The 13,978-nt window shown below is 38.4% G+C and overlaps 1 protein-coding gene across 5 annotated transcripts in view; it reads left to right on the top strand.

The window, feature by feature from the left end:
* ARL15 (ARF like GTPase 15) overlaps positions 1-13,978 on the top strand; it is a 227,988-nt gene that overhangs the window by 196,950 nt on the left and 17,060 nt on the right. Inside the window, exon 8 of one of the 5 annotated variants that reach the window (XR_012621585.1) lies at positions 13,296-13,375. The exons of the other annotated variants lie outside the window; for them this stretch is intronic. The gene's annotated coding sequence lies outside the window, so the exon portion shown is untranslated. The remainder of the gene's footprint in view (positions 1-13,295; positions 13,376-13,978) is intronic. 5 annotated transcript variants of the gene reach the window in all.

Genomic DNA, 13,978 nt, shown 5'->3' with positions numbered 1-13,978 from the left:
TGCGGCAGTGAGTGTCACAGTTTGGTTGTATTTCCCCCACACAGTTTGTGAAATACACTCCCATTGAAGGACACATATTCATGAATAGATAGATAGTTTCACTAAGGGAAATGTAGACACTAAGAATATTAGCTATGGGAAGAAAATTTACAACATGCAGTCTCATTTAACTAGATCAGCCTGATGTGGTTGTATTTGGTTTTAGATGTCTAACTTTCCTTCAGTAAGCTTTGTCTATTTGTGACATACTCTATACCTCTGTACACTTGCGTAAGAGGAAACAGATGTGGTGAAAAACACTTAAGAAGTTGCTTCTCTCCATAAGTTGTTTTCAAGTGCATTTTCTCCTAATAAAATATTTAGTAATTCCAGTTACAAATAAGAATCAATTTTACATTACATTTTTTGGCGGATGGAAGTGAAGCAAATGCTCAAGTATGTGGACTATCCTAAAATTGGCTATTTATTAAGAATATTACAAACATTTCAGGTGTCTTCTGATACAACAGTATATGAAGTCATTTATTCCTCTATACATATGTGTAAGTTGGTATTATGTATAATATGACATTTGAGGGTGAAAAAGGGGATTGTAGGAGGAAGAGAATTTCCCCTTTTAGCTCCATGAGGAGCTGTTTTTATGTAGCTAGATGCGCATTTGTGTATGAAAGAGAAGAACGCTCCAATTCCTAAAGTAATAGGGTTGTGGTTTTTTAATATATAAATAAGTGAATAGAAAATGATCTGAGAACATGCATATAGAGTAGCTACATGAATATTGTTTTTAAGGGGAAAATGTTCTCACCTCTGTATACACTTTCATCCTGCTGCAATTTCATCTGATTACAGAATCATCCTGGTACTGTGTCAGGCACAGATGATTGTTGGTAGATGATTTTTGGTGGTCAGTGTTACCACATTGAGAAGAGTTTTTCTCTTCCATAGAAGTGACTTCTCTGTCTTCTGATTGTTCAGTGAATTATTTTGAGGAACAGTTGATTTGCTTTTTTGGAACCTGTACTAAGGTTCTGCCCTGTGTGCGTGGCTTCCAGGAGTATGCGAGATAGGATCTTGGTGGTATGTGGGAGAGAGGGCTTATGCTTCAGGCACATTTCTCTCTGTAGGTTTCTGTTTCTCTGCTAGTCTTTTGCATCAACAGCAAATGGCAGTGACCAGTTATACTCAAGTCCTGCATGGACCTGTGTCTAAGCAGGTTTTGTATAATCATTTTTTTTAGTTGTAATTGTTGGTCTTACGTTATCGGTTGGTAGCATGTAGGCTGGTGTGGTCTCCCTTTTAAGCATGCTATGGTTTGTGTTCAGTGTGAGCTGCATTCTTTTTGCTCTTTGTAATAGATAACACTTACGTTAGTTGGATGCATAATTCTGTTTTATTTTTAGTTTTTGTGTGGATGCATTTCAGCTGTGGGGTGATTTGGCCATCTATGGAAATGTTTTCTTTGCCTGAATGATTTACAATCATATTCCCAAAAAACCTCAACTGAGAGAGGAAAAAATGATTCAAAACTGTGTACAACAAAGAATGTCAGTAGTTTTTTTTTCTGTTTCCATGTTGAAAACTAGCTGTAGAGAATACTTTTGAAAGTAGCTTTCTAGCTGTGAAATTTGATTTCAGGTAGCTACAGTGCTGGGGCTCCATACTGCTATAAAACAGAAAGTCACCACATGGTTTTGGGTGCTTCCATTTGTCATTTCATTGGACTAATTTAGTGACTGATTTTAATTTTCTCATCAACAAAATTTTAAAGCAAGTCAGTCCAGCCTAAAGTTATGTTACATAATTTGTATTTAGGTACTTCAACAAAAGGCTTGATATTTCAGTGCTGTTGAAATTATGAAACCCTGAGCTTGCAAGTTCTCAACACCTCTGAAAACTGAGCAGTTGCTCAGGTCAGCGTTCAGATCTGGGTTAGGAATCTAACTGTAGGCATCTCATTTGAAAAATTTGGCCTAAATTAATTTCTGGTTATTTTTGGCATTCTATATTGGTGAAATATTAATATCAGTTGCACTGTTGATATTCCTGGATGTCACCTTCCATCTTCAGCTTCCTCTGCAGTGTCTTTGTGTTAGACGTTCTTCACAGAGCAAGTGTGGAGAGCCAAAAATGGGCCATCAGGCAGGCTGAAGTACATGCAGATGCTTCTGTGGTAAGGGACAAGAGTAAGATTCAGCAAGGATTCTTTTGGGGGTCAGCCATTGGTAATACTTCTAAGTGTTTAAGCCTTGATTTAGCAAAGCTCTTAAACAAGGACTTATTTTTAGAGATTATAAAGGTCCCATCCCTGGTCCTTAAAGCTCTTCAATGTCTTTTTAACTACTAATGGGACAGTTTAAATACTTGAAGTTCAGCATGGGCTTAAAAGCCTTATTGAATATGGAAGTTTTATTTCGTGTTTTACTTAATCCTGGTCTCTACTGGTGATCCTTGGAGAAAGGAATAGGATCAGTTTGGGAGGGTGTGCAAAGCAATGGCACAAAGAAGTGTATGGTTGAAGTAATTGAATGCTTCTCTATCTGAGTGCCTTTGTTACAGAATTTTTATCTCATGTCCAATAAATCAGTGAAACATAGCATTTTTGAGTGTTTTGTTATTGTGTGTTCTCCCAGTTCTCTTTTCTTGATATGCAACTTGAGAGAACTTTTCTATGTTAAATATTGTCAATCAAAGATTCAGTAGGCACTTTGTTTGAATCTGGAAAGTGCTATAAAATGCTAAGAACTTTGACAAATCAGACAATGAATGTCTGGAGCTTGGAATAAGTAAACAATGTTGGCCTGTATTTCTGTAGCTCAGTTTTTTAAGATAGTTGATTTGTTCATTCACAGCTGGTATTCTTTTCATGCAATTTCTATGTATGTTTATCTGATTTTTCTCTGTGCAAATAATTACATGAGCCTCCTGAACGTTTAGTTAAAAAAGATGTGGTCTCACATATGAGATTTGGGAGAGTTTCCATGGGGATATTCCCATCAGAAAAACCCAGTCTCTTCAGGTTGTCATGGCTCACTTTTCATCTAAGAGCTCTTTATTCTCAGTTGGGAGCTTTTGCTCTCAGTCATATTGCTGTTGCGTGAGCAGTTTGTGAGCAAGCATAACCTGGCAGAGCTTCCCATGTGAATGGTTGCCATTGAACTTATAGTTGCCCTCAGAGGGAGCTGGGGAGGACACCGTCTCTATGAACAATTCTTCCTTCATTGTCACAGCATTTATGGTAGTTAGTGAGACTCAGCAGTCATTTTCAGAGTCTTTGCTTTGGAGCATCAGGGCCTTCAAAACAGAAAGTAAGATCGTCCAAGCTTCAGGTACCTGCCTATAGATACAGAAAGCCAATACACAGAAATAATTGCTTGGGTAGCACAATAGCTGTCTGGTTTTGGTCTATTGGCTGTGTTGCGCTCTCCCTTTCCACATCTCTCAATAGTCCTGTGGTAGACAAGACCTCGTCTTGCTTCTCCAGTAGGAGAAGCAGGAAGAGCCACCAGCTGCAGCAAACAGATAGATTAGTAGCTCTGCCTTCTGGCTTGCAGCGCAATGCCTAAGAGTTTCTTACTCTTTGTGACCCGTGGTATTTAGCTGCTTTGTAAACACAGACATTAAACTTTTGTTGTCATTAGCATCAAATTATTTTTACTTTTGAAAGTAGAAGGCTACTGTCATTAAAGAGCCGGGTACCTTGTAGTGTTAAAGGACCACAGATCTCTGGGTTGGAACAAGAACATTGTTCTCTGAGGTATGACTTCCACTGTGCTTTTCTCCTCACTTGTCCCACATGAAGAGTTTTTGCATATTTCCTGACATTTGCGTTCAGGCCACCTAGCAGTGCTTCAAGTCTTCATCTTTTTTTTAGCCTACAGATCAACTTTGCTATATTGCTTATAGCTATTAAGGAAACACCTGTCAACAGCAAAAGACTGACTAGCAGCCAGCAAAGCTGTGAGTAGTTTTTGTAAGTACTTCTGTGTTTGGAACTGCTGAAACACCTTTTAAGAGTAAAAGAGCACCACTGAAAGTAATTAGCAATTTGCAATGGAGGTGTGCAGAGCATAGTGACTTCCCAGACTAATAAGCAACTTATTGCTTATCTTGATGCTATCAGTCACCTTACTTCTGCCCTTTAGCAGACATCACAAATGCTTGAAGAAATAGTTTCTTTGTTTTTTTCCTTGCCTCCTTTTTCTGGTTCTTGAACTGTCATTAGTGGTGATATTGTATTGAAATAAGCTTGGTTGTGCTGCCTTGCTGTGATGTTCCAGAATTTTATACTGGCTTTTAAAATATTTTTTAAAGTAGTGAAATAAGGCATTTTGCTGTTCCTGTACTTCAGTTCATGTATCTCCAACTTGTTTTAGTAGAATACAGAGTTTTAATGGAACTATTGGTCATATTTTTAGTTGGAAAAATAGATTATGTTTATGATATTGTTTAAGTAGTCATAGTATTGCTTTATATCAGATGCTCTCAATGCAGTTTTGATACTGCCATCACTAGAGTATTATCAGAGGGAGACTGTGGTGAAACTCTTACATCAAGAACATGAAGAATAACACCAAAGAAAGGCAGTGCTATTTAACTTGCTTATTATAGCTGCCTTTCTGTATGAAGATTTCATATAGCAGTTGCTTCCATATAAAATACCAATAGGAAAATCTCTCTGTATATAAAATCTTTCTTACCATGATTTAATTGCCAAAATAAGTTCTACTGCATAGTAAGCATGAAACAAAAAGAAGCATATGTTGTATTTCCATCTGAGTTCTGCTGTGGAGTTTATTAATTTTTATTATTTAAAGATGTTCTGTCTCTGGCAGTAACCTCTCCCCTTCTCTGTATCATTTTTATAGTCTTATTTATGAAGTCAACTCACATAACTAGTCAGTAACTAGTGAGTTACTGACCTAGAATGGATTAATCAAATCACTAAAATAACCATTGCTTTAGCACAGCAAGGTGTTAGGATTCCAGGTTTTGTTCTAAGAGATCCTCAAGAGATGAAGAGAAAATGTGTTTATGTGATACCACTATAACTTTTACTGTCATTTGATGAAACATCATTTAAAAAAAAAAATGTTAACAAAAATTAGTTTTCCAGTGTTAAGCTGAATTGCACGTCTGTTCTCATTGAAAGTCCCAAAGTTTCACTTCAACCTGCTGCTGAAAGGCACTTACTTGTTATAGCTGTCTGCCAGAACATGTTTAAATGATTTGAAAACAGGCTTGGTGGAGTGGCCGTTAAGAGGGGTGAATTAGTTCTGTGTACAGCAATGGCAAGTTGGCCCAGCAGACTTCTTCTGACCCAGAAGGATCCTGAGTCACTGCAATCTGTTCTGTGGGAGATGGAAGGCAGTATGACCTGGCTCTTGGACACGTTTTTAGGATTCGTGAGAAAACAGCCTGTTGGCTAAGTGATGCTATGGTTCTCCATGCTATTCCTGGCCTTGTGGGCTGTGGTGCTGCAGCAGATGGTTCTTGTCCAGTTGGGTGGATTTGAAAGATCAGAACAAGGTAAGCACAGGAAAGGCACTCAGTTGAGGGGGAGAGGGGAAGGAATGAAGAGGGACAAACAGGCCGTGTTTATTTTCTCCTTTTTCTTTGATGTTTTTCCTTTCTATTTTTAAATTCTGCATAAATATATATAAATATCTTAACAAGTAAACAGTAAGACCATTTTGGCAGGGAAGGAGGACAACAAAAACCTACTGTTAATGTTTCCATACTCAGCTAATGTTCTGACTTTCTGTTTGTATTTACTTGAAAAATCTTCAGTTGTGTTCGTAAACTCTTTGTCCACAAACTTCTCAAATGTGTTAGTAGCTAAACTGAATTAATATTAGCTTAGTAGTTCACAGAACACAAATGGGAAAGCCAGAAAAAGAGTGTGGAGCTTCTTAAACATCCTTGGTTTTTTAAATACAGTCTTTTCAGTATTTAAATACAAGACTTTCCACGGCCATAAAATATGGTTTCTCAGGACTTAAGTGTTTGAGGAAATATAAAATTTAAGTTACAAAATACTTTATATTCATTTTATAATCTATGATGAAAAAGTAGTTATTTTATTTCTGAGACTTGCTATAAAATTATTGTCTAATGGGCCAGACATACTTCAAAATACTAGTTTTTGCAGCCACCGACAGAGACATAGCTCTAGCTTGCAACATTCATCTTCTGGACTGGGCAAATTTTCTGTGCATGGAACAGCTATTTTTACCTTGTTTAGACAGAATTTGGTGAGGGAAGAGTTGTGTTTTGAGCTGTTTAGATAGATTGGGATTTTAAAGTGGGAATTCTACTTTCCCAGCAGTGGTTGCTATGTAATTATTGTCATTGATAGCCTTGAAGCATTCGGTAATGTTTTGATTCCTTTAGAGAATCTCCAAATTCCAGAGAATATCAGCTTGAGAAATATGGATAAAATCTATGCTAAGTCTAGTCAGGTTCTTTTTTCTTTTTCTTTTTTAATTAGCTATAAATACTCTACTGTCTGCAGACTTTTTCACCACCATGCATCTGACAAAAGTCAGTTATATTGCTGTACATGTTTAAATGGTCTATTACTAGTCTGTTGCCAGGCACTAATAAAAATATATTAACCCTCTGATCAAATTTTATTATTTTTCTCATTTTCTTGCTAGACAGTTTATGGTTCCACAGGATTCTTTAATTCACAGTCATGATGCACTGTTAATAGGCTTTAGTATCTTGTCATCTTGGCTCCATGCCAAGCAGAAGTCTCAGCTGTCTTTACACAGCTATATGTGTGGCAGATACATAGCACTGGGACTCCTAATATGGCTGTAAATGTGGGGAAGTGGGACAGAATTTGTTCGTCACATTGCAGTTCTTTATATGTAAATTTACCCATAAGAGTAAGAGATAATATTTGCCAACAAAACATCATTTGTACAAACTTGGTCTTACTCTATCTTAAACCCCCTTGAATTTGTGTATTCAAACTTACCTGCAAGTGAAAGAAAATTAGCACTTCATATAGTCATATCACAGTGATGTGAAAAAGTTAAAAGATATGAATAAGAAAGATTACGGTATTCACAACATATAATTCATTATACTAATATATACTGGAAAAGAGACTAGTCAAAAAATCCTAATTTTTCCATAATTCCAAAGTACTGTAATTTACTGCTTCCCAATATTTGATCTAAAGAGAGACAGGTTGTCTTTGTCTTCAGAGCACACCAGCCCTCTACACCTTTTTCTGTTATTACCTGCTTGGCACTCTAACTTTTAGCTAGTTAACTGCCTGAGAACCTGGATGTCCTCACACTTTTATAAGTAATTTACTGAATAGCTAGATGGTAAGCACTAATAATGTTTTCCAAAACAACAAGGACCTAAGGAAAACCCAGAAACATGTCACAGCTCCTCACCAACTCACCTGTCTCGTTCCCTTTCTGGGGTCACAAGATGTGCCAGATCCAGGTGCTACCGGAGCCCATTTGTAAGTGAATCTATTTTAGGAGACAGTTTCTGTGTAGAAATGACAAGTTTCCTGAACTTCTTCAAGGCACAGACTCAGAAAAGAACAAGTCTGTGCTGGTGTCAGTTCCTAAAAAGAAGTGTTGTTTTTCTTCTGGCTAGCCATTACCTGGCAGAGCTTATTCCAGCATACTTGGGATGGGGGTGGGTGGGAAGAATTGGAAAAAATTGCTTGCAAGGCAGAAGTGAAGTATTTACTTACCTGAATGGGACTGCTTACAACTGGGAATCAAACACTTGATGAAATAACTTGCCTATTTGAGGATTTTAATCTCTGGCTTTCAGCTTTCCATCTGTAAACCTAGGAAAATAATAGTTATATAGCTCACAGGGAAATAGGACATTTCCTTCATTAATATCTCTAATGTCAGATGGTATTCTTGCACAAAAGCCTTCTATAATCCAACAACTCTTTTTGAGAAGGAGATCTGGTGTCTCTTTTGTAATTTGTATCAATCTAGAGTTTATTTATGCCTGCACAAGTAGATGTTATCTTAAAATGAAAGAAAGCAATATAGCAGTAAACAAACCAGATGCTCATAGGTTATGTGTTTACAAAAAAGAAAAAAAATCCAAGATCTGAATTTAATTTTATTGAAGACGTGCCTTGAATGTTTTACTTTCTCTCTAATTATGGTATATGATTCTAGGTATTCTCTTAGCTGAATATTAGATCCTGTTACTGGATACAAGGATAGTAAATGTTACCGTATTGTTTTATTAGCCATGCTTTCAGGGAACATCATGATGGTGATTTGCAGTTAGTAGTGGCATTCTTGAATGACCATGAATCATAAAAACTACTCACATTGAAGCTTTTTCAAATTAAGGTGGGTCTGAAAGAGAAGGGAGTAATATGGTATTCCTTTAACATGTCAGTACCATTTGCAAAATATAATTATTTTTTAACTTCTGTATTGTGTCCCAAAATATGGGCTTTATGGAATGAGAGCTTTCAGATGACTTCTGAAATGAATGGGAAACACTGGAGATAAACAAGTAGCTGTAATGGAAGGTGGAGTTCTCTTACAATAATGCCTTGTGTCAGCCTCTTGCAATTTCCAGTAAACAAAACTAATCTGGAACTAGTCATGATCTGAACTTTCTGCTTTGAGTTCTACATCTTTCCTTCTGTCTCAATATGTTCCTAATGGAGCATGTCTTTCTTTTGCTGCCTGTTGCCTCTATCCTTCACCATTTCTTCACCTATTCCTACCTTCCTGGTCTCTCTTTAGAGCTGAATTAGGGAAGTGGGAAAATGTTAAAAAACACCCCAGACAACTGCGTAGTCCCTTTGCTCTTCTTATTTCCATTTCTGCTGACCAAACTTGACTTAATTTCGATGTATGCCCACAACTGGAGCTCTAGTCATCATGTGTTTGTGAAAGACTTGAGTCCTCCATGAGTCACACGGACAATTCTACTGCTACAGTGAATAGTAAATGAAGCAGACTGAGCTTATGGCCAGCGAATGCAGAGAAAATTTGCCCCCCTTGTTCCACCTAGCCAGGCAAAGCAAAGAAGGTGATCCTTTACCCCTGGAGTCTGTTTGACTGCTGCAGATATGCCAAATTTTCATCCTTCATCCTAGCTGCAACTGGATATTCAGTTGTCACTGGGAGCCAAAGTTGAGCTGGCAGCTCTCTCTATTTTAGACAAGTTTGGTCAGAAGTTTGCTATGACTTTGACTTTGAACTTAAATCAGGAAGGATGTGACAGGGCTTTTTGGGAAAGCCTGATTAAGCTGGACATAACTGAACCGCTGCAGTACACCAATACTCTGCATAGAATTTAATTATCATAATCTATAGCAACAACCTTTAAGAATGCATTTTTTTATTTGAAAGAGTTGTGGTCAATAGCTCAAGGTCTAAGTGGGGAGCAATGACAAGTGGAGTTCCTCAGGGGTCGGTGTTGGGACTGGTGCTGTTTTAACATCTTGGTGACATGGACAGTGGGATCAAGTGCACCCTCAGCAAGTTCACCGATGACACCAAGCTGTGTGGTGTGGTCGACACGTTGGAGGGAAGGGGTGCGCCATCCAGAGGGACCTGGACAGGCTGGAGAGGTGGGCCCATTAAAAACTCATGAAGTTTGACAAGGCCAAGTGCAAGGTCCTACACATGGGTCAAGGCAATCCCAAGCACAAATACAGGCTGGACAATGAGTGAATTGAGAGGAAGCCTGCGGAGAAGGACTTGGGGTTGTTGGTGGATGGAAAATTGACTATGAGCCTGCAATGTGCACTCACAGCCCAGAAAGCCAACTGTGTCCTGGGCTGCATCAAGAGAAGTGTGGCCAGCAGGTCGAGGGAGGTGATTCTCCCCCTCTACTCTGCTCTCATGAGAGCCCACCTGCAGTACTGCATCCAGCTGTGGGGCCCTCAACATAAGAAGGACATGGACCTTCTTGATCGAGTCCAGAGGAGGCCACAAAGTTGTTCAGGGGCTGGAGCACTTCCCCTGTGAGGACAGGCTGAGAGATTTGGGGTTGTTCAGCCTGGGGAAGAGAAGTCTCTAGGGAGATCTTATAGCAGCCTTCCAGTAGTTAAAGGGGTCTGTAGGAAAGATGGGGGGGGACTCTTTATCAGGGACTGTAGGCATAGGACAGGGGGTAATGGTTTTAAACTGGAAGAGAGTAGTTTTAGATTAGATATAAGGAAGAAATTCTTCACTGTGAGGGTGACGAGACACTGGAACAGGTCGCCCAGAGATGTTGTGGATGCGCCCTCTCTGGAAGTGTTGAAGGCCAGGTTGGATGGGGCTTTGAGCAACCTGATCTAGTAGAAGGTGTCCCTGTCCACGGCAGGGGGTTGGAATGAAATTATCTTTAAGGTACCTTCCAACCCAAACTATTCTATGATTCTATGAATATCAGAAAACGAGTTTGTCAGTCACTGGAGTAGAACAAAGCAGACTTTCCAAAACCCAGAATATAATAAAATTACCAAAAATTATTTGTCACACAATTACATGTGGGGTACTTTTGCAGTACAGACAATTCTGAAAAGTGGAGCACTCCTAAAGGTGAAGAAGAGCAGTCACACTAGTGCTGTCAAACATCTCAGCTGTGTATGGCTGTAGGGCAAGTTTCACAGAATCACAGAATCATCTAGGTTGGAAAAGACCTTGAAGATCATCCAGTCCAACCATTAACCTAGCATTGACAGTTCCCAACTACACCATATCCCTAAGCGCTATCTCAACCCTACTTTCAAAAGCAGAGGTGTCACTACATCCAGTTGCAGGTTGGCAGTGGTTAGCAGCTGACCTAACTGTTTACTTGCCATTAAAATCTATGCCTTTGTTGTTAATTCTACATAGGGTCAAAAGTTGTGTTGGTCTGTCACACCAGGTTCTGCTCTTAGCAGTAATATTAATGAACTGCAGCTTTGTAAATGTCATGGAGAAGTGCTGCTCTCCAGACTTCTGCCCCTCTGCTAACTCACAGGTGGGTCCAAGGGAATGACCCACTGTTAGTTTTCCAAAGGGACCAATTTCTTGTCTATAGTTCTAAAGTTGCAAAACTTGTACTTATACTAGTCTAATGAATTTGTTAAATTGTCTCCTATTTCATGGATTTGCAATAGCAAATGTGCTCTAATACATTTTTAATTAGTTGGTGAAAATTAAATTATTAATTTGAGATTATCATTTGCAAAGCAGATGAAATTAGGACAGGAATAATCAAACTTTAATTATTGAAGAAGATTTTACTGATAAGCTGTCTTCCGAACATGTTATACTGCAGATGTGTGATAGGGAAAATAAAACTTGCCTTTCTGTAACTTCAACTTCAAAACAGCTAAACTATACCTAAATCACTTGCCATATGGTCCTTAAGCGTAAACTGTGGGTGAGCTTTCCAAAGCAAATCCCATCTTTTTCCTGTGAACTGTGTTTTTTAGAATTGGAGGAACCCTCCTTATCAACATTGAATTAATACAGAATGCAAAATGCTTGTTCCATATATTTTTTCTGTGGTTCTGCTTTAAGGAGTAGATACCTTTTAATTTCATTACTTGTGTGCAGAAACACAGTAGTTCAAGATTTATTTAATATACATCTGACATTATAGCGCTATAAAACTGAGTAGTTTACAGAGAGTGGTAGTCTCTTCTATGGTACGAGATTGGTGGCAAACCCCCTTTCATTGCAAATAGCCACAGTAGGTTTTAGTTTTGGAACTACCACCGTATTGATTCCTTTGCTTTCACTTTGACTCTTCTGCTGTTGGTAGTTGGCTGTCAGTGCAGCTCTACGTTGGTTTCAAAAATCATCTGAGGAAAGATAGTGTGTTTTGCTTGATTTGTGCATGAGTAATTGTATTACACATACATTGGCAAGGGATTCAAGAAGTTAGAGTGTAAAAGTCAAATATGAAGATTTTCTCTTGAGCAAAAAATCACCTGCTGTCCAGTAGGACAGCTTCATAAAAAGCATTCAAGTATGAGCAATCTGGCTAAACCAGTGACAGAGAATTTAAAGTGTTTTCTGAACTTAGAATTGTTGTACTGCATAGCCAGAGAGCTGAGCCATCCCCAGGTGGACTTGGAAGCATCCAACCCAAATATGAAAAGGAGAGTTAGCTTCCAAAATAAATTACTAGGAGTAGACATTTGTAGTAGACAAAGCCAAGTATGTTTTCCCTCTTCTGCTTTTATATCAACAGATGATGGAAGTTACTTAGTTTATACTGAAAATGTTGGAATGTGATAGTCAAGCAGAGTTGTCACACCTGTGTTATGCTTTCCTGGTCGTCTAGACATTCCAGGTTCTGTTCATTCCTGTGGATCCGAATCCATCACCTGTGCTTAATACTTATGTCTGTTGAAAAAAGTAAATACTCCTCCAAATGGTGTGTCATGTGCATGCTCTTCTAACTTCAAACAGACCTTTAATTCACTTGGGTTATGTGAAGTATATTGGTGTCAAGATAGAAAGATTACTTTCAAGGAACCAGGTGTTCATTTTCTGAGAGGTTTTTTTTTTTTCATAGACCTACCCATACATCTCCTGCTGTTTTCAGCTACATCAGAGTGAAGAAGTGTGTATTTTTGACTATGGTACTGCAAGCTTTTCAAACATATCTATGAAGGATGCTATCCAATTTGCTGTAATAATTGTCTGTTTGTATGTACTTTGCTGCAATATGACTTGCAACAGCTAACTCAGTTTCACTCTCTTGAAAGTGAGTCTTATTCCTTCTTAGAAAAGATAAATTTATTCTTTGTACTTGAGACACTGATGCCACAGTTCACTCTCTTTTTCATACCTCAGTCATCTGTCATCTTTCCAAAGCTTCAAAACTCTCAAGGGAGTACAATGCATGTCAGATGTGAGAAGAGTGCTGTCTCAGTAAGATTGACCTGATCAGGAAAAATCCCTTCTTCTTTTCTTCTCTTCCCCTTTCACCCGAAATGACTCCTTCAGGAAACATCCAATCCTTCTGTAGCTCAGTGGATCAAAGTGCTGTATTGTTGGATCTTAATCACATATGAATGGCTCCAGAAGGGATCAGAGCTCTCTTTGTTCATTAGAGGCTTCTAGGCCAAAACCAGTGCCAGCAGCCATAAAGGAAATATGTAAACCTCTATTTGGTCATTCAGTGAACTGTGTCACTCTAGGCTTGACCTCCACTTCTTTGCACAAACTTCCTTCTGCAGGAAGGTGGCCTAGATCATGGTCCTAAAATATATTAATGCTAGCAATTGTATGGAAAGGGATTTTTTTTTCTTCTGTTTGATGTTCCTCTACTAATTTTTCTCCTCACAGTTTCCTGTTTCTGGGTATCTTCAGCTTTAAGTTCAAACTAGAGATTCAAAATGTTCCAGATTGATCTGTATCAAATAGAGGTATGATCTATATCACTGTGGTATCACAGTGTCTTGCAATCTGTACTGGTTTTAAAATAAATAAATGAATAAGTGAAAAATACTACAAGCTGCTGTTAGCTGGAAGAGGTGTTGTTGCCCTCTACTCTCCCCTCTGATTTGGAAGGGTGCCTGTTGTGAGGTTAGTAGAATGCATCCAAGTCCAGTGCACTATGGAGAGTTCTGAACAGTAGCTGTTTTTACCATATTAAAATATGTCTGAATGGGCAATGAGTAATTAAATTAAATAGTATTATTCCCTGACAAAGAATACTTACAAGGAGGAATCTAAAACCTTTTTGAATTATATATGTTATGTTGTTTCCAACAGACAGCTCCTGTTTTACTCTCTCTCCCTTGTCCTGTTTTCCAGGCATTCACTTGTATATATTGTTCAGTTTGCACAGGTGTGTGATTACAAATGAACTTGAGTCTACCATGCAGTGGTAAAAATGTACTGTGCACAAGTATGTGCCAATATCAAAGTGTAAGACCACAGATTATTTTGTTCTTCCTGTAAAATGGGTTTCTGCTGCACTGGATATGTACATATCTCCACAGATTGGGACTGGTGCTAGGTAGATG

This window comes from Strix aluco, chromosome Z (genome assembly GCF_031877795.1).
Source record: "Strix aluco isolate bStrAlu1 chromosome Z, bStrAlu1.hap1, whole genome shotgun sequence".
Classification (NCBI taxonomy): Eukaryota; Metazoa; Chordata; class Aves; order Strigiformes; family Strigidae; genus Strix; species Strix aluco.
Note: the sequence above shows the minus strand (reverse complement) of the source record. Positions and strands in the feature narration are given on the sequence as shown.